This window comes from Artemia franciscana, chromosome 14 (assembly GCF_032884065.1).
Source record: "Artemia franciscana chromosome 14, ASM3288406v1, whole genome shotgun sequence".
NCBI classification, from domain to species: Eukaryota; Metazoa; Arthropoda; class Branchiopoda; order Anostraca; family Artemiidae; genus Artemia; species Artemia franciscana.
This window is the reverse complement of record NC_088876.1, coordinates 18,458,839-18,486,639: the sequence shown is the minus strand read 5'-3', so window position 1 is coordinate 18,486,639 and position 27,801 is coordinate 18,458,839. Positions and strand designations below refer to the sequence as shown.

General features: G+C 33.3%; 1 long non-coding RNA gene across 2 annotated transcripts in view; it reads left to right on the top strand.

The window, feature by feature from the left end:
- The first annotated feature begins 760 nt into the window (after positions 1-760).
- The window catches only part of LOC136035421 (uncharacterized), a 47,265-nt gene continuing 20,224 nt past the window's right edge, over positions 761-27,801 (top strand). The window contains exon 1 of one of the 2 annotated variants that reach the window (XR_010619417.1): positions 761-846. This is a non-coding gene — a long non-coding RNA (uncharacterized LOC136035421). Of the gene's footprint in view, positions 847-16,519; positions 16,596-27,801 lie in introns of those variants that run through there. The other variant, XR_010619418.1, reaches the window with a different exon arrangement.

Sequence of the window (27,801 nt, the reverse complement as noted above, 5' to 3'; positions counted from 1 at the left end):
CAACAATTAAGCAAGTTTTCTCAGGCTCGTAACTTTTGATGGGTGCTATTAAACTTGGTGAAATTTATATATTTTGAGTAAGGACAAAAATTCAATTTTTTTGAAGGTTTCGCTTGCTTCTGAAACGCATCGCTCCTTATTTACAGTTCGTTACCGCGAACTGTTTGCTTACTTACACTGAACTGTTTGTTTACTTACGTTGACACTTACTTACAGTTCATTGCCACGAACTGTTTGATATAAATATAGAATGATATTTGCAAATATTATTTTAATAATAGCGCTAGGTTTGTTCAACACGAATAATTTTACGTTAAACAAAATACGAGAAGTTTTAATGTAACTCCTTACTTTTAGTTAAAAAACTTATTTCTTTTTATCTAGTTTTATATAGGAGCTTAACACCTCTACTGTAGGGTTCTCAGATATGCTGAATATAAGGGTGCAATTTTAACTAAGGTCACTCGGTTTTTAAGGGTCCCACCTTTTTTTCAACAATTAAATACTCAGACTTGTAACTTTTGATGTATGGTATTGAACTTGGTGAAATTTATATATTTTGAATAAGGACCAAAATTCAGTTCTTTCAAAGTTTTACTTACTATTGAACAGCATCGCTCCTTACTTACAGTTCTTTACAAAGAACTGTTTGATATATATTCAGGTTGATATTTGCAGAAATTAATTCTATAATGGCGCTAGTTTATTCAGTATGATAAATTGGAGCAGCGTATTATTATTTTTTTTGTCCTATTCTTATCTTTCATTCTGTGAAAACCTGTTAGTTCCAATTTGTATTAATTACTTTAAGAGTACAAAATAAGTAGTGATGGTACCAATATAAATGTAAGTTTTTATACAGAAAAACTTATTATTCATTACATAATATAATTAGTGAATGATGCCATAAAACAGTCCATGGTAACAAACTGTAAGTAAGGAGCGAGTCGGTCCAATAGTAGCCAAAACTGTAAAAACAGAGTTTTAATAACGTTACATACATCTAGAAATTCATTATGTAATGAATGTAATGTAATAAACTCATGTAAAATTCATTAAGTTTAATGTTACTCATCAAAAGCTACTAGCCTGAAAAATATCCGTGATTTTGGAAAAAGGGGGTTCACCCCTAAAAGGGTCAAAATACTTATCTCGCATAATTTTTCCTTCTTTGTAAATGAAAGAATTACGACATGTCAAGAGGTACTTGTAATACTGGTCGTTTCTCCGTTTCATAAAAGAAGAAACTGAACCCGATTCGAGTAGATTTAATGAATGTTGACAAAGACTCTACGAGCCCAGGAAAAATATCTTTCTTTTAGATTCACGAATTTGTCTATTGATTATATAGTAATTCAGTAAGAACCATCTACTTCGTCTATTGTTATTGTCTATCAAAGCCCCTAAAAGAAACATTGTATATATTTGGTGGAGTAGGTCAGAGTTAGTGGTTTATTGACGTCAGACAATACAGCATAAATGTATTGTAAGGTATATGCAATGATGTTTAACATGTTCAGCAATTTTAAAGTTACCCTTTCCCCAAAACAAAGTTAATGTTAACTTTAGGGCTCTTATAAATACGAGATTTTTGGGGCCAAATATACCCAATAGGTAAGGAGCTCATTCAGCTCCAATCCTAGCTGCAAGGGAAAATATTTATTCCATCTGATGCTCTCTAAATTGTTCACATAATTGTTCCTAGTTCTACAAGTTTGGTCGTCGAAACAGTACAATATATTTTACTGTTTGAGTCTTTTTTCAAAGATCCTGTATTTCATTGATTGAATCTTTCTTTGATCCTGAATATTTTGGATTATTGATTGAATCTCTATTCAAAGATTCAATTTGTGGTTGGTTTCTATTTTTATTTTACGAACTGTCCATCCCTTTTTGGGTAAACTAATTGAAAACTAAGATTTTCCAATTGAAAATTAGCTGCAGCACTGGGACTAAAAACGAAAAAGAATTATTCCGTTTATAAATTTGGGGAGGGGGTATTACTTTGCTCTTAACCTTACTCCTTGATACCTTGCTATTCATTTCTAGTTTTCCCTTTTAGAAGAGTTTTTTATCCTAATTAAAAAGTCTTTGGGTTTCAGGAGTCACTTTTAAAAAGTTGAGACAAATATACAAACTCCCTCATATATGGAATAATTTCCCTCTGTCTTTATTTTAGGTCTACTTCTTACTTTCATTCGAGATTTTTTTATTGAGTTTCTGATAATTTTTCAATTAATGCTGTTAAATCTGGTTCTCCCTTCATGAAAAAATTCACTTCGTTCATGGGAAACCTGTAATTGAAAAGCTCTCTAATGTAAACTACCCATCCCCCTAAAATTACCCATGGATAATTCAATCCTGTCTGAAAATCTCCCTTAAAATTTCACCCGGACGAATCCCCTTGAAAAATTCTCCTTATAGTGCTTTCATCTGAAAAAGGCTTTTAATTTACTTTAAACCACTGTCTGGTGAAGCTTTAAGCTGGGATTCTAACCTGAATAATGTTATAATGACCTTGAAAAAACCATAGAAAGCAATTAAAAAAGACCAAAGGAAACTGCTGTAAGACTTAAGATGGAGCCAGGAAGGATTAAAGCTTAAACGGCTACAAAATGGTTATTGAGGTGCGCCTTTTTGATTGAGAAACTTCGATAGAAAGATAAAAGAAGTTGCTATAAGAAAAAATATTTTATTTTGTTAATTCGTTAGAGTATTTAATTTTTCTCTGACAATATGTGATCTTAGAATGCGACATTCCTTTCTGCTTCTCTTAAAAAAGTATATTTTCCTAAATTTCAGATTAGTTGCCTATTAGGTTATCCAGAATAGAGATGATTTTCTGGTTTATGAGAATTTCTGTCTATATGCCCTTAAGCCAAAGTGCATTAGCCAAAAAAAAGAAAAAACAATTAACAAAACACTTAGATTATCACTTTAGTGCTTAGTCTTTGTTCTCTATGAGCTGCTTAAGAAACTTTCTGCAAAATAAAATGTATATTTTCGGGGGAGATGGTATTGGTTTAGGTTTAAACTCTTTGCGCGTCTTTGCGCAGATACAGTATATGAAAAGATTAGTTGCATGAGTTAAGGAGCAACAGTATCTGTTCATGTGATTTATTTTCACGCTAACTTTATAACAATTTTATCCTTGAAAAATTCTATTCACTTGGGCTTAAAATGATTTTATCATTTAAATAGTTTTAATGTAAGTAGCGGAAAAATACTAAATTTTAGCCCAAGCATAGAATTAGAAGAATATGTGAACCTCTACTCAAGGTTTCTGGATGCCAAGTTGCCAGAAACTTTGAGTAAAGGTTCGAATATTCTTCTAATTCTATTTACTTGGGCTTAAATGAATTTTATCATTTAAATAGTTTTAATATAAGTAGCAGAAAAATACTAAATTTTAGCCCAAGCAAAGAATTAGAAGAATATCTGAACCTCTACTCAAGGTTTCTGGATGCCAAGTTGCCAGAAACTTTGACTCTGGAAAAGGTTTTTATACTATTAAGCAATTAATTAATGACAGGGCAGGACATTGAGATTCATAAAAACCCTAAAAGATTACTGGATTTAATGAATGAAGCAAGAAATAATGCGTAATAGTGGATGAAGGTTTCGAAGGATTGTAGTGTCAAAGTATTCTCTGAATTTTTTTAACATGCATATTTTTTACTGACCTCAGATAACTTAAAGAAGTTGTGGTGTTTTTTTGCCTTTTTATTATGTGTAAATCTCTATTCTAGTTTTGGCTCATTAGGTTAAAGAAGAGCCTTCAAATGGGACCATCAAATTAGGTAATTATAGCCATATTTGATTGTAAGATTAGGTCCATTGATGCAACATATTTAATTAAATTAGTAATATGATGTCCAACTCCATCTTGCATAGCGTTGGCTTGAGTAGAAATATTAAGAAAAGCTGCCACTCTTTCAGACCAGGATTTCATATTAGTTCTAGGATTGTTGAAGGATTGACTAACTTCAGACACCCTGTGATGCTCTTTAGCCAACAAAGAGTAAGAAGTCTCAGTAAGAGGTATGAGTGCTTGATTTTGGTTGTTTTTGAGGACCTATAGCCAGGGTTTTTTTGGAAAGGGCTTTTTGGAACCTTAGCCAGGTCCATTGCAGCTATAGGGGAAGGGACACTTTCTTGAACAGCAATCCTTAAAACTTTAGATCGTTGAACATATTTTTATTATATGAATTGTTACCGGTTGATTGATGTCTATCATCACAATTTGTACATTTAGGAGCTTCAGTAAGTCTACTTTCTGTGGACAAGGAGTGATAGGTCTAGAGGGAGAAGAAGTGGAGGTAGGTACTTGAAAATACCTTCCCGGGACATACATTAGCCTGTAGACCAATCCCTGAAAGTTTCATTTTCCCTAACCTAAACCCTTTCCAAGATAGCAAGAAGTCAATTAACTAGAATTTTACCTTTTTCTAAATTTATAATAGACGCGATTATTATATTCTTAAAGAACATAAAAAAAGGCATCAAGTGCTATATTCACTTTATACAAAAGCCAGTTACATGGTTTGCTATATATTTATCCAATTCACGATTGTATAACCCTATCAAGCAGTTCGTGATAATGAACTGTATTAAGAAGCGACCCGGCTCAATAGTAAACCAAACTTTAAAAAACGAATTTTTATGCTAAAAGATACATAAAAAGAATCGAATTTTCATGCTGATTTAAAATATACAAGTTTTATCAAATTTAGTCTTTGTAATCAAAAGTTAGAAAATAGGGGGTAAAACCCCCTGAGAGTCATATAATCTTAACGAAAATCATATAGAGATAGGTTTTCACTCAGCCACTTTAAACAATCATATTTCATTTCCTTTGTTCATTCTACTTAAATATTCCTCTTTCCCCGTCAACCCGTCACCCAAAATCTTCGATGCCACTACTGAAGTCTGAGCCAAAGAGTATTTGTAACGTATAAGACTAGGAACTAGCCCTACAATACACAAAAATACACTATCAACGCCACCTAGCGTCAGGCGATACTTGACTTTTTCCAAGCTGTTCAATCGTTTTTCTGAACACTGTTTAGCTTCATTGGTCAGTTGCAGTTGTTCAATTCCCAAATAGAAAAGTCCCTCTGGCAAAACTTCATAGTTTCAGTTTTGCATTCTATTTCTATGTCGTTTTTTGGTGTCAATTCCTAGGTTGAGGCTGTGGTCTCCCACTGTTAATTCATTTTGTTATTTTTATCTTTAACAGACTTCGCAATACTGGTGGATGTAAACAAAAATCTCCAATTAATTCAAATAGAAACTTGTCAGCTGTTTCGACATCCTTTCTGTCTACATTGAACCTTAATCGTATTTAATCTGCTTGACATCCAAGTCACTATTTCTTTGCTATGAAGTTCACCAGAACTTTTTTGTATCTCCTTAAGCAGTTTTATCACTTTCATTCTAATATGCCTCATTTGTTAGCAAATTTATTGGTGTATATTAAAATAAAATAGGCATGTAAACTTTAGCATACGATATATTTTTAACAAGCAAGCTAAATCACCTGGAACTTCAAGCTAAATTTTTAATATGGTGCTTAGAATTCAAAAGAAATTGAAAGAAAAGTACTAAAATAGGTGATTAAAATTGAATTTTGACAAAAAACTAAAAGTATGAGAAAAAAAATAACTAAGAATCCTGAAACAGCAAAAATCATTAGTTGGGAATTGGCTTTACATCTAAATATTTTATTTAAATAAAAAAAAACAAGTTTTTTTTACTGAAAGTAAGGAGCAACATTAAAACTTAAAACGCACAGAAATTACTTCGTATATGAAAGAGGCTGCTTCCTCATCAACACCCCGCTCTTTACGCTAAAGTTTGACTCTTTCTCTCAATTCTTCTTTTTAAAACAATAAAAAACTTTAGCGTAAAGAGCGGGGCGTTGATGAGGAAGCAGCCTCTTTCATATACGAAGTAATTTCTGTGCGTTTTAAGTTTTAATGTCGCTCCTTACTTTCAGTTAAAAAAACTTGTTTTTTTTATTTAATTTCTGAACGTTTTTGAATCAATGCATGTTTTGATTTTGGCTCTCCGCAGAGGAATAATCAAAACGAAATTTGCATATTTTTTTTGGCTTAATAACTTTCTCATAATTTTGATCGAATGATTTTGAGAAAAAAAGAGCGGGGCACGAAACCTGGTTGCCCCCCGATTTTTTGGTTAATTAAAAAGGCAACTAGAACTTTTAATTTCTTACGAATCTTTTTATTGGTAAAAGATTTACGTAACTTATAAATTAGCTTACGTAAAGAACTTTTGTATTCTCATGTTTTTATTACATATATGAGGGGATTCGCCCCATCGTCAGTACCTCGCTCTTTACACTAAAGCTTAAATTTTATCCCAATTCATTAAGAATGACCCCCTGAATCACAAAAGCCGTAGAATAAGTAGTTGAAATTACTGAAAATACCTTAGCGTAAAGAGCGAGGTATTAGAAGGAGGTGAGCCCCTCATATGGGTAATAATTTCTGTTTGTTTTAAGTTTTATTGCTGTTCCTTATTTCCAGCTGAAAAAGCTTTTTCACTTTTATTTTTAATTGTTTTTTTTTAAATAATGCTAGTAGCCTATATCCTGCTCTCCCTTCATGGAAATTTTCTTCTCCCATTACAAATTCTCTAAGGAAAGTTCCCCCAGCATATCCCCTTCTTCTCAACCCCTCCCCCAAACCAAAAAAATCCTCCTGAAAACGCCTGTATACTTCCCAATAACCATTACTATATGTAAGCACAGGTCAAAGTTTGTAACTTGTTGCCCCTCCCACGGGGACTGTGGGGGAGTAAGTAGTCCCCAAAGACATAGTTATAAGTTTTTCGACTACGCTGAATAAAATGGCTATCTCGGAATTTTGATCCGTTGACTTTGGGAAAATAATTAGCGTGGGAGGGGGCCTAGGTGCCCTCCATTTTTTTTGGTCACTTAAAAAGGGCACTAGAACTTTTCATTTCCGTTAGAATAAGCCCTCTTGCAACATTCTAGGACAACTGGGTCGATACGATCACCCCTGGGAAAAAGAAAAAAAACAAACAAAAAAACAAATAAACACGCATCCGTGATCTGCCTTCTGGCAAAAAATGCAAAATTCCACACTTTTGTAGATAGGAACTCGAAACTTCTACAGTAGGGTTCTCTGATACGCTGAATCTGATGGTGTGATTTTCGTTAAGATTCTATGAATTTTAGGGGGCGTTTCCCCCTATTTTCTAAAATAACGCAAATTTTCTCAGGCTCGTAACTTTTGATAGGTAAGACTAAACTTGATGAAACTTATATATTTAAAACCAGCATGAAAATGCAATTCTTTTGATGTAGCTATTGGTATCACAATTCCATTTTTTAGAGTTTTGGTTACTATTGAGCCGGGTCGCTCCTTACTACAGTTCGTTACCACGAACTGTTTGATTATTTTGGAATTTCAAACAGTTCGCGGTAACAAACTGTAGTAAGGAGCAACCCGGCTCAATAGTAAACGAAATTCTCAAAAGACGAAATTTTGATGCTTAAATATACATCAAAAGATTGGGATTTTTATGCAGATTCTAAATATATAAGTTTGATCAAATTTAGTCTTTGTCATTAAAAGTTAAGAGCCTGAGAAAATTTGCCTTTTTTAGAAAATAGGGGGAAACACCCCCTATAAGACATAGAATCGAAAATCACACCATCATAGTCGACGTATCAAAGAACCCTACATCAAAAAGTTCAAGTTCATATCTACAAAAATGTGGAATTTGGTATTTTTTGCCTGAAGACAAATCACGGGTGCGTGTTTATTTGTTTTTTTTTTCCCAAGGGTCATCGTATCGACCAAGAGGTCCTACAACCTAGCAAGAGGGCTCATTCTAACGGAAATGAAAAGTTCTAGTGCCTTTTTTAAGTGACCGAAAAAACTGGAGGGCACCTAGGCCTCCTTTCAAGCTCATTTTTTTCCCAAAGTCAACGTATCAAAATTTTTAGATGACCATTTTGTTCTGCATAGTCGAAAACCACAATAACTATGTCTTTGGTAATGATTTACTTTGTGTGTAACACAAATAATAACTATGTACTTTGTTGGCTGTAAGTCACCAACTTTGACCAGTGTTTACATACAGTAATAGTTATTGGGAAGTGTGCAGATTTTTTCAGGGGGATTTTTTTGGTTTGGGGTGGGGTTGAGGGAAGGGGTTTCAGACAGTTTACGTGACTGTCTGTCAGTCTGTTTGTCTGGTCTGTCTGTCTGGTCAGTTTGTCTGTCTGTCTGGTCTGTATGTCTGTCATTCTGTCTGTCTTTCTGTATGTCTGTTTTTTTCCTCTCTGTTCTGTGTGTCAAGTCTGTCTGTCTTTCTATTTGTCTGTTTGTCTGATCTGGTCTGTCTTTCTGTCCGTCTGTCTGTCTGTCTGTCTGTCTTGTTTTTGCGTCTGGTCTGTATGTCTTTCTGTTTGTCTTTTCTGTCAGTCTGTCTGGTCTCTCTGGTCTGTTTGTCCGTCTAGTCTGGTTGTCTGTCTGATTTGTCTGTCTGTCTTTCTAGTCTGTCTGTCTGATTGATCTGTTTTGTCTCTTTATTCTGGTTTGTCTGGTCGGTCTTTCTGGTCTGTCTGGTCTGTCTGTATGTAGGTCTTGTCTGTCTGCTATTCCCCCTCCCACGTCCCATTTTCTCCAATGTCATCTTATCAAAATTGAGACTGCCATTTTGTTCAGCATAGCCAAGAGGCTTAACAAATATGTCTTTTAGGATGACATGACCCCCCCACAGCCTCCAGGGGAAGGGCTCCAAGTTATGAACTTTGCCCATTTTTACATATAGTATTAGCTATTGGGGTGTAAACATATATTTTACAGGGAAATTTTCTGGAGGAGGAGTTTTGCGTGGTTGAAGGGAATTTTCCTAGGATGGGGAGCTGGATTGGCATGCATTAATATAAAAAAACGATAAGAAAGTGAATAAAAATGTAAAAAAGTTTTGAACTGAAATTAAAGAACAACATTTAAACTTAAAAAAAACAGGTCTTCACTTCGATCTTTATGCTAAAGCTTTTTCTTTGAGGGGGGCTAATTTCTCCCCGATCACTTTTGATTCTTAAAAAGGGCACTAGAAATTCTGATTATGTACAACATGTGTTTTTTGTTCTTGTGTGCATGTGTCATATTTATTATGTGCTCTTAAAAGGGACACTAGAAATTCTGATCATATATTTGTGTATGTCATGTATATGTTGATAATGGGCAAATAGTATAACTTAAAACTCTTGTCCTGACCTTTTAACCATGCTGAACGTAATTGCTATCTAAAAAAAATTGGGTTCGGGGGGGGGGCTGTCGCCCTCTAATTATTTTTGACTCTTTAAAAGGGCCAAGAATTTTAAATTTCCAACCAAATGAGCTTCTTTCAAAGTTTTTACAACATCTCCTTCTGTACGAAGTGCCTTGGTCAGAAAAAAACAACAACAAAATGGATAAATAAATGAATAAATAATACATAGTGCCCACAACACTTTTTACTTGGGCAGTGCCATTGCTTTGCCTATGAAAAGCCATTTGTTCTTAGACATTGCGACATTTGATTCAGCTCCATAATTTCGTAGACCGTGGTAATAAATAGTAGAGCATGGCAGAGATCGACTTGCTATGGGAGAACGTAAATCGGCTTGGTACAGATTGGTAATGCATGGGGAATGGTGGATCTGGTGGAGGTAGGCACTAGGGTATAAAAACAGGAAGTCATTAATCTTAGAGTTTTTGATGCTACTGCTACAACTGCTAGCAATTTACTGAAGCGCCAAGCTACCTGAAACCGAAACAGCTTTACTCACTCCTCCTCCATCACAACCCATTTTAAGATTCCCTCTTTACACTCTCCCAAGCACTTTCAATTTCATTTAAATTTTTTCTCACAACTTCATTCCGAGCGAAAGGCAGGTCATCCCCGAATGAGGTGGGAAGACATCGTATAGGGAAGATTTAAAGGAAATGGAAACTTCTTTGGAGGATGTAAAGAGTTAGGCTTTGAGTAGATTTGGATGGAAGATGATTGTGATTATCTGTGTTGACCTCAGCTGACTTGGTGCCGTGGTGAGTTGTTAGTAGTAATAAAAGTAGTTGTAGTAGTATTTCTAGTAATGGTAGTAGTAGTAATGGATTGTTATACCTTCAAAATTGTAGCAGTTTATTCGTTGCTATTTTTATTTTCCCACACCAAATTTTCCGGGGTATATACTACTATGACTGATACATTGCAAATTTTAGTCATAAAATGAAAAACTGGAATTCTACTATTAATACCTTCCCAACCAAAGCAAGACTTAGAAGATTTCTAATTCATCATAAGCCCTTCTCTTTGCCTATGTACCCCATCCTTCCTGCCTGAGTAAATAAATTCAAATTACTTAATTCAATTTTTCTACTCCTAGGAAATAGGGCTTTGAAACTCCAAACAAGTCTAGTCCAAAACGTTTGAATTTGTCCAGTTTAAAGTTTAAAACGATAGTCATGTTAATATTTGAAAGGTTCTAAGTCGCAACTTTCATATTATTTTAAGTTGTTAGAATAGTTATTTCCTCAGAAAAAGCAATGTTTTTGCTTTCAGACTAGTTCCGGTCAGGAACTAATACGTTTTGTTAAGTCTACACCAAGCTGATTGCAATCCGGACAGCAAAAATTATGTGCAACCTATAGCTGAATGGAGGCTTTGTACGATCCTGGGCATATCTTTGTCACTACATGGTTTTCGACACTTGGCAATGCTCATCTATCAACAAGAATCGATGTCCTGTACAAGCGCTCTCAATACTATCACCTCCCTCTCATTTTTATTCATGGGTACAAATAGTATACTTTAATGGGTTTGCACCCCTTAATAGATAACTTAGCTAAAAGGAGGCTATTCAAACCAAAAAAGTCCACCTAAACCAAAGAAAAGATAGAATTGTTATCTATCAATTACCTATCATTTTCAACTAGGGCTTAACATGGGACCTGGGTCCCTTGTAAATAATTGATGCTAAAGCAGATACATTAAAAAATTTAGTTTTTCAACAAAAATTGACGGTTTGTAAAAATATTGTCCATCTAATAGAATAAATTTAAATGGCTGCAAATGAATACAAAAAAGAAATTATTAATGCATTTCATTTATCATACAGCGATTATATAAAGACCTTTTTTTAAACTGACACCTCTGACCATCTTAAAATGTTATCCTGATTCTTGACTGCATCACAATTCACAATCAACAACAACTAGCATCAAATTAAAGCATTCAATCCACAAAAAAAAAGTCCGAAACATAGTCTTCCACCAAGATAAATTCTTTTAGCGAAAAACCAAATAAACACCCTAAATGAAAGAAATATAAAATTAGTTGGCTGATATCCCCACAAAAAAAAACTTGTAATATAAAAGATTGCACGGAATAAGAAAACCAGTGTTAAGAAAAAACATTTGCCATCCTCTAGGAATTTATTTTAGAATTTTCATAGAAAATTCCGTGATTGACTATAAAAAATATCCAAATAAAAGCTTAAGTGCCTATCTGGAAATTTTCTTATTGAAATGGTGATCCTCCCCGCCTTACCACCTCACAGCCTTACCAATTGATTTCCTTTTCTTTACTTGTATTTGATTATCCTCAAACTGGGCAAATATGATATAAAAAAAAGTAACTTCAGAATTGAAAATGAACAAATATTATCTTTTTTGTGAAGGGGCTGCCAGCACAGCCGTTCGGAGGGACAACAAAGTCACTCAGGAGTAGCGACCGGGGCAAGTTGCTCCGAGTACTTTGGCTGAGGAGCTGCCCACTTTGATCACGTTTTTAACTTTGTTTGTTTTTCCTTGCTCTCATTCGATACAGGAGGGGACAATGAAATTAATTTTATCCCAGGCACCACCAACCCTAAGAACGGTGCTGGTTTCCAGCCTGTTTGGTCCCCATGCTCATTCTGATGGAGATTAAACGTCACTTCAATGATAAACTATTAAAAACTATAACCTAATTTTTCTAGAACGTGGAAAATCAGTGAATTATAGTTCAACTGAATTCATCTTGGTTCTCATCACAATAGAATATCATCTGATCTCGCATTAATTATTTTTTAAACCCCTTAAAATTTGGTAAGTGAAAAATAACAAAGCTATTAAATTTTGGGTGAAAATTTATTCGACGTGAGTAATGCCATTGATACTTGTTGATTATTCAGAACAAACTCAAGAATTGTAATTTGTAGATCTGTAAATACCAGTTTCATAGCCACATAGACAAGTTACGGGTGAAAATATGCATTGGACTCCTAACTTGGGTTATATATTTGCAAATTAGCGGGGACGGGGGCTGGTCCCTATATGCAGGGACTGCATATAGAATGAGGCTCTCTATAACAAACAGAAACAAATTTTTAAGAGCACGATGTTTTAGACCCCAAGTACATTTAGTTGCACACAACAATTTTGTATATGTTCCGTTCAGAATAACTTCCTGTCTAAGGTAACTCCCAAATATTTAGCTTTTTCTTTTATTTCAATTACATTACCATCAAAAACAAGGTCAGGCTTAGGAAATATTCTTATACTAGTGTAAATAACTGCTTTTGCTTTCTTTGAATTGAAAACTAATTTATTATTACTCACCCAACGATCAAAGATTCGAAAAACCTTAGATGTTGTAAAATCTAAATCACTTTTAGTGTTGCAAGCATAAGCTTGAATGTGAGAATTTTTGGGCAAATTTAAATCTAATAGGTCAATAATATTACTATTCCATAAAAAAGGCGATAATATTCCACCTTGTGGATAGGATTTCTCAATTTTTGAAGAAAAACTCATTATTATACGATACAAGTCTGTCTAATAGATAGCTATACAACAACTTAACCATCCAAATTGGGCATCCGGAATCTTTCAATTCATTGACAATATCAGGGTGCCAAGCGATGTCAGATGCACATTGAATGTCAAAAAACAGGCACAGCGTGAGAAGTTTATGTTTCTTTTTTTTTCAATATTTATAACAGGATTATATATAACACCCAAAGTCTTACGGCCTTTCATGAACCCAAACTGGTTCCTCGAGATCCAGTTCTTGAAGCCCAAGTCATGAAGTTGATACATGATTCAACGTTCAAAGATTTCCCTACATTTGAAAACATGCTAATTGTGCGGTAAGACTGGGGAATACGATTATTATTTTACCGCTCCATAGAATTAATATCACAATTGCCATTTTCCAGGCTGACGGGAAATACTGGAGTGTTATGCATGCGTTTAATATTTTTAATAGTGATGGTGTTGTAACATTTATATTATTAGTTTAAAATAGAGTAACAATACAATCTGAACCGGGGGCTTGTAAAGGATGCATGCTATTAATCACTTCTTTTAATTCTTCTTCTGTGATTTTCATTTCTTCATTGTCTTCCATTGTCAAGACGTCTGTAACTACACTTTTTAATTTTTTGTGATATTGGGTATCACTACTTACATCATCTTTTCCAAACCATCTCTAGAAAAGTACTTCGCCTGCCTCTTTAGTTGACGTTGTTCTTGAATCATCATCTTTAGTGACATGAATAGACTTAATCGGATGTTTATCTGATTTGACACACAAAGGTAGATATCGAATTTCAATCTAACTTAGTGAGGAATAATTTTAAAACAGATTAAAATAGTTATGGTAGCCGATGGTTACCACCACGGAAAATACCAAATTTTCGTACCCCCCTCCCTTTTCTAAGAAAATTACTTATCTTATTTATGCGATTAGAGGATGTTATTTATACAAAATCAAAGACAAAGAATTAACATCAATTGTTCCTTCGCTCTTATTCTTTTGGCGTCATCCAAGATCTTAGAAAGTCACAGTTTGGTAATAAAAAAAGATGTCTCCTTTGTTTTCTCTACTGATATTTATCTTATACTGTGATATCTTTCCGTAATATCGAATTAATTACTTCCTCCGGTGAAGCAGCCTCGAATGCCCATATAAATGATAGTTGCATTTAAATCCCCGGTATAAGGTATAACTCTCGTTAGTAACCATTTATTTAGTGCATATGTAAGAATGAGAAATAGTACAACACAAAATACGTAGGTGGCCTTTGGAATAAGCCCCTCCCCCTTGTGTTTTTGTTTTACTTATACATATAATATGTATGTAATATATATATATATATATTTATATATATATATATAAATATATATATATATATATATATATATATATATATATATATATATATATATATATATATATATATATATATATATATATATATATATATATATATATATATATATATATATATATATATATATATATATATATATATATATATATATATATATATATATTCATATGCCCATATAAATGATAGTTGAATGTAGATCCCCGGTATAAGGTATAACTTTCGTTAGTAACCATTTATTTAGTGCATATGTAAGAATGAGAAATAGTACAACACAAAATTCGTAGGTTGCCTCGGGAATAAGCCCCTCCCCCTTGGTTGTGTGTTTTTATTTATATATATATATATATATATATATATATATATATATATATATATATATATATATGTATAAAATGAATATTTAAAATAATATATAAAATATATTTTCATATGCATATATCGTATTTATATTATAGATTACACATTATATCTATGTACTTAAAAACTGTTTGTTACATAAAACAGTAAACAAACAGAAAACATAGGGGAGTTGAAGGAATGACCAAAATTCAATTCTTTTGAAAGTTTCGATTACTATTGAACCGCATCGATCCTTACTTAGGGTTTGTTGCTACGAACTGTTTGCTATACATTCAGATTGATATTTGCAAACATTATTTGAATTATTTGAATTAGTAATTGTAGTAAACAGAAATTATTACATATATAAGGGGGTTTTCGTTAGAGTTTGACTCTTTGTTCCAATTATTTAGAAATTACTAATGAAACACAAGGGCCGTTTAATTAAAATTATAATCTTAATTAAAAGTTCGAAAAAAAAAGCTTTATTATAAAATCGAAGTGAAGAGCTGTTTTTTTTTAAGTTTAAATGTTGCTCTTTAATTTCAGTTGAAAACTTTTTTACTTTTTTATTCGCTTTCTTATCATTTTCTTATATTAATGCAGGCTAATTCAGCTCCCCCTCAATGGATAATTCCCTTCCTCTACGCAAAACTCCTCCACGGAAAGATCCTCCTACATAACGCCTCAGCCAGAAAATCTCCCTTTTAAATATGTGTATACACCCCAATAGCCAATACTATATGTAAAACTGGGCAAAGTTCATAACTTGGAGCCCTTCCCCTGGAGGCTGTGGGGGGTTAAGTCATCCTAAAAGTAATATTTGTTAAACCTCTTGGCTATGCTGAACAAAATGGCAGTCTCAATTTTGATAAGATGACATTGGAGAAAATGGGACTTGGGAGGAGGATAGCTGCCTTCAAATATTGTTGGTCACTTAAAAAAGGCACTCCTCTTTCGGAATCCTCTTTCGATCTTCTAGGATTACTGCTCGATACAATTACCCATGGGAAGAAAAACAAGCAAACAAACAAATAAACACGCATCTGTGATCTGGCTTCTGGAAAAAAACTAACTAAGTTCCATATTTTTGTATAAGAGCTTATCACCTCTACAGTGGGCTTCTCGGATATGCTGAATCTAAGGGTGCTATTTTCATTCATGTCACTTAATTTTCAAGGTTACCCCCATTTTTCAACAATTAAGCAAGTTTTCTCAGGCTCGTAAATTTTGATGGGTGCTATTAAACTTGGTGAAATTTATATATTTTGAGTAAGGACAAAAATTCAATTTTTTTGAAGGTTTCGCTTGCTACTGTAACGCATCGCTCCTTACTTACAGTTCGTTACCGAAAACTGTTTGCTTACTTACACTGAACTGTTTGTTTACTTACATTGACACTTACTTACAGTTGGTTACCACGAACTGTTTGATATACATTTAGATTGATATTTGCAAATATTATTTTAATAATAGCGCTAGGTTTGTTCAACACGAATTATTTTACGTTTATACAAAATATGAGAAGTTTTTATGTAACTCCTTAATTTTAGTTAAAAAACTTGTTTCTTTTTATCTAGTTTTATATAGGAGCTTAACATCTCTACTGTAGGGATTTCAGATATGATGAATCTAAGGGTGCAATTTTCACTAAGGTCACTTGGTTTTAAAGGGTCCCACCTTTTTTTCAACAATTAAGTACTCAGACTTGTAACTTTTGATGTGTGGTATTGAACTTGGTGAAATTTATATATTTTGAATAATGACCAAAATTCAGTTCTATCGAAGGTTTACTTACTATTGAACAGCATCGCCCTTTACTTATAGCTCGTTACAAAGAACTGTTTGACATATTTTCAGGTTGATATTTGCAGAAATTAGTTCTATAATAGCGCTAGTTTATTCAATACGATAAGGTATCATGATAAATTGGAGAAGCGTATTATTTATTTTTTTTGTCCTATTCTTATCTTTCATTCTGTGAAAACAAGTTAGTTCCAATTTGTATTGATTACTTTAAGAGTACAAAATCAGTAGTGATGGTACCAACATAAATGTAAGTTTTTATACAGAAAAACTTATTATTCATTAAATATAGTAATTAGTGAATGAAGCCATAAAACAGTCAATGTTAACAAACTGTAAGTAAGGAGCGAGTCGGTCCAATAGTAGCCAAAACTGTAAAAACAGAGTTTTGATAGCGAGAGATACATGTAGAAATTCATTATGTAATGAATGTAATGTAATGAGCTCATGTAAAATTCATTAAGTTTAATGCTGCTCATCAACAGCTACTAGCCTGAAAAATCTCTGTGATTTTGGAAAAAAGGGGGTTTACCCCTAAAAGGGTCAAAATACTTTAAAGAAAATCACATCATTAAATTCAACGTATCAAAGAACTCCACGGTAGAGATTTCAAGTTCCGTCTGCAACAAAGTGGACCTTCGTATTTTTTGTAAGAAAAGAAACCATCACAGATTCATGTTTTTTTTCCCAGGGGTGATCATATCGAAATAATGATACTAAAAGATTGGGAGAGAGCTTTTGTAAACAAAAATTAACAGTTATATTGTCCCTTTTAAGTGACCAACAAGATTAGTGAGCAGCTATCCCTCTTTTCACTCCCCATTTTTCCCCAAAGTCATCTGATCAAAATTATGAGATAGCCATTTTGTTCAACATAGTTGAAAGGTCAAATAGAAATGCCTCTGAGGATTAGATGACCCCCTAGAGTCTCTGGAAAGAGAGCTATAAGATATGAATTTGGCCAATGTTTACATATTGTTTTATATTATTGGGCTGTATACAGACATTTTCTAGAGGAGGGGGGATTTTTTCACGAAGATCTTCCACAGAGAGAATCTTTTGTCGGGAGGGAAGTTTCTGGGGAAGAAATTTTTACGTGAAATTTTGCATGGTCGAGTTTTCCAGAATTCCTCTTTGAAATTCATTTTATTTGTCTTACTTTCTTTTTGTGACTCATTTTCCATGTGGAGATATTTCGTGGGAATGATACAAGGACAATTTTCAGACCAGTTGAGATTGCCCAAGAAATTTTTCTGCGTGGGAAGAAATTTTTTGCGATTGTTCATGGGGGACTTTTTCACGAGGAAAAGTTTCCAATGACAAGGAGTGAGGTCTTTAGTGAACACTTCTCTTCGGAGGGGGATAACTGGCATGATTTGAGAAACAATCGGGATGGAGGAGGAGGCAGATTTCCCCAAAATATTCGAAAAATAAAATTAGAAAAAAACAAGTTTATTCAACTGAAAATAAGGAGCTTCTTCGAAATCTAAAATGAACAAAAATTATTCGTTGTATGAGAGGACTGCCCCCTGCTAAATATATAACTCTTTACATTAAAGTTTTATTTATTTTCTTAATTCTTCAAGAACGACTTTCGAAAAATAAGAGCCTTTTAATTCGAATAAAATATTTTTTTTTTTAATACTAACCAATTTTGGAATATAGAGCAGGGGACAGAGGAAAGTGAGCCCCCCCCCAACTTACAGAATTAATTTTTTATTTTAAGTTTTAAGGCTGCTCCTTAGTTTCAACTGAAAAAACTTGTTGTTTTTTCTAATATAAAGAAATGAACTATTTCAAAATTGCGGTTATTTCAAAATAAAGGGAAATTATTTCTTCGATATCGAAAAAACAACAGAAGATTTACATCTTCAGTTTCATAATAATGATTTGCAAAATTTTTTCCATGCAAATATCCATAAAAAAACAACGACAAAGAACAAAAAAGCGGAAGAAAAACAAACAAAAAACACCGAAGATAACCTTTAAAGGTTGCTTAGAAGGGTTAGTTTTATTTTGTGGTGGCACATGATTTAGTTTTTTAACATTGAGGATGACTAGCAGAAGTTTTTGCCAAAATTTCTGATTTGGTTCTGTTATTCGAGGACTGAACAATTTCCTCACTGTTGTTTTGTCTTTTTATTTCTTCATTTTTTTTGTTCTTCGTTTTTTCGTAGATCATTCATAGCGAGCATGATCTCAGAACCTATTCCTATTTATATAGATGTCATCGGCTCCGAAAGAATGCCAAAAGAATATTCATCTCCCCCATAAGACTATCTGTCTATTTTTATTCAGTTAGCCAGGGTCATAAGAGGGCGAACTTGACTTTTATTAAAACCTTATCTTTTCGACAGATATACCAAAGGCTCCCCTGTAGAAAATGTGTTTTTGTATTTCACAGATTGGCAACATGTAAAGACGATAGGCAGATTCTGTGAAAATGAATATTGTCTCTATATCTAATCTAAAGTGGCTATTATGTGGTAGCTGGTAGTGGTAGTGGTCATCTTACTGTTAATTCATTTCTAAGATTTTTCTCGTTAGTTTGCTGAACCAATCACTCCCCAGACCCCTTGAGCTACGTTTCACCAGCAATTATACCAAGGCTTTACGTTAGTAATAGTTGGAATGGCTCAGGTTTTACGCCTTCAGTAGTAAGAAAGGTACTAAAATAACGAGTAAAAATTTTATCTTGTGACAAAGATAATCAAATTCCCGACAAAAACCATCGCTGAGCTGCCCTCCGTGTAACAAAAATAGGAATGAAGCCCAGCAAACACGACAAAAAGACGAACATCAAAGGGAAAAAATTAAAATGACAAGTCAAATCTCCAATTGAAATGGGACAAGGTGACTGAATGACAACCCTGGCTATAGGATAAAAATACATATTTTGCTCAAGCATCCATTTTAGAGAAGTATTACCGTTGTTTTTTTTTGCATTTATGCAATGCAGGTGATTTTTGTATTGTTCATAGCAGTTCTGGCAATAGAGTACTTAATTAAGCTCCATTTAGTCCATTGCAGGCGTTCAAGCATTTTTAGCATCCTAGAATCTTATTCTTTGATTGTGATTTTTAATCCTTTTAGGAATAAGAAATTATCCTTTAAGGGGCTCAATTTGGGAGAATAAAAGGGTCGAGGACCAATGAAAACAAATTTTGCTGGCAAAAATCAGAAGTCATGCTTGATCAATATTGTGTCAAACTCTTATTTCACTTTTGTGCAGTATTACCCTTTCACAGAAAAAAGAATGATTTTAACATGTCTCGCAGTTTTATTTTCTTCATACCTGGAAAATATTCTTGGTTACCTTCAACGGCTCACAAATTAAGTTCAAACCAAAGGATATATATAAAATGTATGGGTTTCACAACAGAAATATGATTTTCATGCAGTCCTCAAAAAGCAAAACTCTTGGAGAAGTTAAAAGCTTGGTTAATCTCCAATTGAACTGTGACAAAGTGACTGAGTGAAAACCCTGGATATAGGATGAAAAATGCATCTTTTGTTCAAGAATTCATTTTAGACAAATTTTGTCGTTGTTCTTAATTTGACGGTCAAGCGAGCATTTTCACAGTGGGATTTGTAATATTCCTTTTAACAGATTTAAAGCATCAGAATTGTCATTAGGTTGCGAAGTAATTGATATACTAGCTTTTTTGTCTCATCCGAAAGGTACTGCCTGTTACGATTTCTTTGCTTAATATCCAGTACCCTTCAAGAAGCACAAACTGGGAGATGAAAAGAAAAATTCATTTGCAGTAATCCGCGGAGAATCTGGAACCACGGAATGGTTTCCCTACGAATGTTTGAAAATGTGACAAGGTCTTGCTGAAGATCATTTGCTGCTTACATGCCAAATTATATTCTTAGACCGCACTGCTTTTCCATTTACAAAAAATTAAGCAGCAACATATCGGGTTTTAATTTCGACAAAGCAGTGAACAAAAATAAAAGATAAAAATTGCACTTTAACCAAAAAAATAAAAATACTCCGAATACTTCAGTCCCACGTCCGGGAGCCTTTCTCAACGGAAAAAAAATTTTTAAACCGACAATTTAAGACTTTTTTAAGACATCACAAAAAAACCATACCGACTAAAACACAGCGAACAATAAATATGTAAACAATAAAATAAATAAAAACAACTCACATTATAAGACAAAACGTCCAGCACTGATGGTAATAACTTTAGAACAAAATCAAAGCAAATGTTTATTATGAAACCAATGTTCATTTCCTCTGCAACAATCGGTGTATAAATGAGAATCTATTAAAAATAAAAATAATATTCACATGAACGAAACAAAAGAAGGTCACCCAGCCCGAAATCTAAAAAAAAATCTTTCAGGTTAATGAAACAAATTTATGAATTCTAAATTGAATGGATTTTTTCTTTGCTTGTTTAGCTGCAGTCCGTTGACTTCTCACAGCATTGACCTTGCTTTGACTTTCGTTCGCAAGGTTATCACTTGTTTCAGGACAATTATGTAAATCAATACTCGTTGAAGTTTGTAACTGGTCTTTAATTAAACTATTTTAAATTTACTCTATCTTAAAATCCCCTTCATTTCTATTAATACTAATACCCCCACAGGTAATCTTTTTTATTTTTTTAATTTCTCTGAAACTTTGTAAAGGCTCTACTGACTTATCAATCATTTTTGTCTGATAAAATAAAATATTGTGATGAGGAAAATTATACACGTGTTCCGCTATAGCGGAAATGTTTCAGGTTTTTTATTATATCTAAGTCCTGCTCTTTACGATAAAGTTTGACTCTTTCTATCATTTGTGCTTTATAAAACAGTAAATAACCTTAGCGTTAAGAGCGGGAAGTTCAAACAGCCCCTTTCATACACCGAGTAATTTCTGTTCGTTTCAAGTTTTAATGTCGCTCCTTACTTCTAGTTAAAAAACTTTTTTTTTAGTTTAATTTCTGAATGTTTTTGAATTAATGTATATTTGATTTTGGCTCTCTGCAAATGAATAGTTAAAACAAAATTTGTGTATTTTTGTTTTGTTAAATGGCTTCCTCTTAGTTTTCATCAGACGATTTTGAGAAAAAGGGTGGGGGAAGAGGCCTAGTTGCCCTTCAGTTTTTCTGTTAATTAAAAAGGCAACTAGAATTTTCAATTTTTAACAAATGTTTTTGTTAGTAAATAACATACGTAACTTACAATTTACGTAACGAACTTTTATATTCGTATATATGTATGTTGATATCATACAATATCATTGTTTTTTTTAAACCAAAAAGTCTCCCTGAAAAGGTCTGTACACTTTCAAATAACGATTACTGGAAGTAAACACAGGTCAAAGTTTGTAACTTTCAGTGCCTCCCCTGGGGACTCAGTTGGAGTAAATCAGCCTTTAAGACATAGTTATTATGTTTTCCAACTATGTTGAACAGAATTGCTATCTCAAAATTTTGATCCTTAGACTCTGAGAAGAAAATGAGCGTGAGAGGGGGCCTAGGTGCCCTTCAATTTTTTTAGTCACTTAAAAGGACATTAGAACTTTTGATTTCCGTTAGAATGAGCCCTCTCGCGACTTCTAGGACCACATTGTCGATACAATCACCCTTGGGAAAAAAAAATACCCACGCACCCGTGAATTTTCTACAGTAGGGTTCCCAGATACGGTGAATGTGATGGTGTGATTTTCGTTAAGATCTTATAACTTTAAGGGTGTGTTTCCCCCTATTTTCCAAATAAGGCACATTTTCTCGGGCTCTTAACTTTTGATGAGTTAGACTAAATTTAATGAAACCTATATACCTAAAATTAGCATAAAAATCTGTTTTTTTGATGTATCTACTAATATAAAAATTTCGTTTTTTTAGAGTTTCGTTTACTATTGAGCCGGGTCGCTCCTTACTACAGTTCCTTTCCACGAACTGTTTGATCGGGTGATTTGATGCAAAAGACAAATAACGGTTGTTGTTAGTTAGTTTACGGTAAATTGAAAAAGCTAGTTCATTATTATTTCTATGGATCCAAATATCCAGAAACGGTAACTTATTCTCTGTTTCATTTTCAATTGTAAAAACTAACTCCTCTTCCAAATTATTTAAATGTTCGAGAAAACCTTCTATTTGTGATTGCTCATTGTTACAAATAGCTAAAACATCATCCATATATCTGCCCCAAAATTTAGGGTTTAAGAAATATGTGTCAATAGCTAAAGTTTCTACATACTCTACATAAATATTTGCTAACAGCGGACTTAAAGGTCCTCCCATTGTTAATCCTCTAATTTGATGATAAAAGTTATCTCTAAATTTGAAATAATTAGTAAACCTGCTAGTTATTTTAACTAAATTTGATGTAGTTTCAATCTCAATGCCTAAAGATAATTCTTCTATCTCATTTTTATGTTCATCAAGTTTTTTTAGATAAAACAAATACAGATCTATCGAAAGGTATATACGTATACATTGATTTTATATCAAAACTAAAAAGTCTAGATTCGTTTGATATTTCAATATTTTAAGTTTATCTTTTAAAAATTCTGAGTTTTTTATATACGAATTTTGGAGATAATAAAGGTTTAAGCATCTGTGCTATCCATTTTTTAATTTTTTTCTGTTGGCGAGTTCCTTGTTGATACTATAGGTCTTAGAGGAATGTCTGTCTTATGTATTGCTGGAAAACCATATATTTCTGGGCAAATTGATCACCTCAGAAAGAACTTATAATACATCTCTGGTGAGATGCTTCGATTATTTTTTAGGCCGTCTAAGTCCTTTCTTAATTTTGCAACATACGATTTAGTTGGGTCTGAGTTAATTTTTTTGTATGTTGAAATATCCTTTAGAATTGTTTCTATTTCACTATCATAATCATCTTTTTTCTAGAATTGCTACCGTATTGATTTTATCAGCTTTCTTTATTATTAGAAAATAATCTTTTTTAAATCTTTCAAAATTTTTGCATCTTTGTTCCTAAGGTTTTCTTGAAAATTGACAAAATCTTTGTAATATTAGCGACACCCAGTCTTAAATTCTCAACATTATTAACATCTTTTGCAAACGCATGAATCCCTGTCTCAATCTTTGAAATTTACCAGTATTTTTTTAGGATTTTTTCCAAATTTTATACCTTTTTCAAGGATTTCCTTTTGTTCTTTGATTAACTTCTTTTTGCTTAAATTAATCACACCTGGCCCTGGGAAATGTTTAGGTTTATACGTTGATATATTTTGTCCTTCATGTTCCCTTTTTAATTGCAAAAATTTTTGGTTTAACCTCTTCCTGGATAACCTTAACACATGTTCAAAAGAACTTTTTAAATTGATATAATTTGTTGGAAATCATACGCATTAACGGACACGCAAAGGATATTTTTCTAAAAATCTATTTCTTTTACTTTTTGTTATCTCTGGAAACCTTTATCTTTAAACAAATGGTTTAAATTTAGTAAATTTACCTTTCTCGTGAGATTAGTCTCATTATATATATTTAAATAAAACTTGAAACGAAACGATTTTGGAATTATCTTACTTACTTTGCATTTTTCTAAAAACCTTTGTTGTGTAATTATATTGGCATGTTATTTTGCTAAATTCAAAAGCGCTAAAATTGAATTGGTCTTTTGTCACCCGTAGGCTAGACGTAAATAATTTCTTAGACCACACTGCTTTTCCATTTAAGAAAAATTAAGCAAAGAAAAAACGGATTTTAATTTTGAAAAAGCAGGGAACAAAAATAAAAATTAAAACTACACATTAAGTAAAAAATAGAAATTCTCCGAAAATTTCAGCCCCACGTCTGGGAGCGTTTCTCAACGAAAAAAAAAATTACAACGGACAATCATACGCATTGACAGACCCGCATTTTTTTGTGATGTCTTAAAAAAGTCTTAATTGTCGGTTGCATTTTTTTTTCCGTTGAGAAAGGCTCCCGGACGAGAGGCGAAATATTCGGAGAATTTTTATTTTTTAGTTAAAGTGTAGTTTTTATATTTTATTTTTGTTCACTGCTGTGTCGAAATTAAAACCTGTTTTTCTTTGCTTAATTTTTCGTATTGGCCAAATCGTTCTTAAGGAGCAATCCTTTAGACCTTGTCTTCATTATGTCTTTTTCAGACGAAGTCGGTTGAGACATAGTGAAGTCAGTTTGTTCGTCGTAAGATAAACATTTCTGAAAAATCACTTTAAATGTGCCTGATTTGCCTTTTGAGCCATAAAAAGTACCAAAGAAAACTGGGGTTGCCCTAAAAACTAACAGAGTACGAGTGACAATTCCAGAAAAAGCCAATATGATGACACGGCCTAATGCCATTCACTGTTTAGATCCCGTCTATCAAACAGTTCGTGGTAACGAACTATTGCAAGGAGCGACCCGGCTCAATAGTAAACCAAACTCTAAAAAACAGAATTTTGATACTAATAGATACATCAAACGAATTGTATTTTTATACTAATTTTAAATATATAAGTTTCATTAAATTTAGTCTTACTCATCAAAAGTTAAGTGCAAATAGAAATCTGTTTCGAAAAATGGGGGGAAACACCCACTAAAAGTCATAGGATCTTAATGAAAATCACACCATCGCATTCAACGTATCAGAGAACCCTACTTTGAAGTTTCTAGCTCTTATCTAAAAAAATGTGGAACTTAGTATTTTTAGCCAGAAGACCGATCACAGGTGCGTGTTTATTTGTTTTTTTTCCCCAGGGCTGATCGTATCAACCAAGGGGTCCTAGAATGTCGTGAGAGGGCTCTTTTTAACGGAAATTAGAAGTTCTAGTGCTGTTTTTAAGTGACATAAAAATTTGAGAGTACCTAGGCCCTCTCCCACGCTCATTTTTTCCCAAAGTCAACGGATCAAAATTTTGAGATGTCAATTGTGCTCAGCATAGTCGAAAAACATAATAACAATGTCTTTGTTATTAGGGGGACTACAATGTCTGTAGAGGGACTTACTCCCCTACAGTTGCCGGGGAAGGGGCTGCAAGTTGCAAACTTTGGCCAGTGTTTATATTCAGTAATGGTTATTTGGAAGTGTATAGACCTTTTCAGGAGGATTTTTTTGTTGGGGAGGGGTTGAAGGGAGGGGATACGTGGGAGGATCTTCCCTAGGAGAAATTTTTATGGGCGAAGAGAAATTCCATGAAGGGGGCGCAGGATTTTCTAGCATTATTTAAAAAATGAAAAATGAATATGAAAAAGTTTTTTTCCTCTGAAAGTAAGGACCAAAATTAAAACTTAAAACGAACAGAGATTATTACGCATGTAGGGGGTTCATCTCTTCCTAAATACCTCACTCTTTCGCTGAAGTATTTTTCGTAATTACAACTATTTATTCTATAGCCTTTGTGATTCAGGGGTTAATCTTAAAGAATTAGGACAAAATTAAAGCTATAGTGTAAAGAGCAAAGTATTAAAGAGGGGGCAAACCCCCTCATATACATAATAAAAATATACGAATATAGAAGTTCGTTACGTTAGTTAATTTGTAAGTTACGTATATTTTTTACTAATACAAACTTTCGTTAAAAAATAAAAATTCTAGTTGCCTTTTTAAGTAACGAAAAAACTGGAGGACGACAATGCCTTCTCCCCCCCTTTTTTCTTAAAATCGTGCTGATCAAAACTAAGAGAAAGCCATTCAGCAAAAAAAATAATACACAAATTTTATTTTAATTATTCATTTGCGGAGAGCCAAAATCAAACATGTATTAATTCAAAAATGGTTCAGAAATTAAATATAAGAAAAAAGTTTTTTTTTTTTAACTGGACTTCGTCTTAAGAGGTATAGGAAAGGCAATTGGAGACCACAGAATCAAACGGGGAGGAAAAACACTCCTGGACTTATATTATGCTGATGGTTGAAGCATATTAGATGAAAATTTGACAAAAATGAATGAATTTTTAGAGGTTTTGCAAGTTCAGGGTGCTAAAATTGGCTTGAAAATTAATGTTAAGAAGACTAAGTCACTAAGGCTAGAAATAAGTGAAGATGAACAGGTGACATTAGGTAACGAAAAGATTGATCAGGTTGAAAGCTTCAGTTACCTTGGTAGCATTTTTATTAGTAAAGATGTTGGGACCATTGAAGATGTTAAAAGTAGAATAGCTAAGGCTCAGGGTGTTTTTTCACAGTTAAAAAAAGTTTGCAAGAATAGAAGGATAAGTCTGCAAACCAAGATTAGAATATCAGAAGTTACAGTGATGACAGTGATCAAATATGGCTCTGAAGCATGGGCGCTCCGAAAAGCAGATGAAAATTCACTAGATATTTTCCAGAGAAATTGCCTACGGATTGTTTTGGGTACCCGGCTGACTGACCGTATTTCAAACAGTAGGTTGTACGAAAAATGTGGTTCAATCCCACTTTCTAGCGCTATAATGAAAGAAAGGTTGAGATGGCTAGGCCAAGTTCTACGGATGAAGGATGACAGATTACCGAAGATTGTCCTTTTTGGCCAACCGTCTGAGGCTACACGGAAAGCAGGTCGTCCTTGTTTGGGTTGAGAGGCAGTCATAAATAAAGATTTAAAGTAAATGGGAACTTCCTGGGAGGTTGTAAAGAGGGAGGCTTTAAATAGATTAGGCTGGAGGAGGATCGTGCATAGCTGTTTTGACCTCAGGTGGCTTGGTGCTGCAGTGAGTTATTAGTAGTAGTAGTAATAGTAGTAGTAGTAGTAGTAGTTGTAGTAGTAGTATTAAAGAGCGGGACGTTGAGGAAGGAACAGCCCCTTTCATACACGGAGTATTTTCTGTTCATTTTAAGTTTTGATGTCGCTCCTTACTTTCAGTTAAAAAATACTTGTTTTTTATTTAATAATAAAATAAACAAGTTGCTTTTAATTAATTGAAGAGCTAAAAATAAAACTTGAAGCGGCGACTCAAAATACAGAGGGAAAGAAGTATTGAAACAAAGCAACTATCAAATATTTTCATTAGATAGAAACATTGTCTTCCTCTTTTGGTGTCCCATGATTGTTTTGTGGCCTTAATATATTCTAGTGTTCATCCTATCTCAGGTTCTTAGCACTATACAGCCTATCTATTCGAAATAAAAAGGAAAATTAGCATTTTTTTCTATTTTTGATCACCATTAAATATGAGGATATATTCCCTACTTTGCCGATTGGTAACGTCTGAGAGACTTTTTTTTCTCAAATTCAAAGCCTAATGTTACTGAAAAATTCCAAATTTAAAGTGCGATCACAGTTCAAATACAACTAGTTTAAGCTTATGATTTTAACTTAAATTGTTTTTTTTTTTTTTTTAGTAGGCCTAGTAGTTTTTTGAACCTTGACTTTGAATTTTTTCAGATCCTAGAAAATTTAGGGTTATTATTCGCATAATTCGATTGTCATTATTATTTCATCTGAAACATTCTTTCAAGCTGATTGAGGACGAATTTACGTCATATCAAAAGTCGCCATTTTCACGAAGAAAATTCATAATTATGACAAAAAGAAAATCCAAAATGGG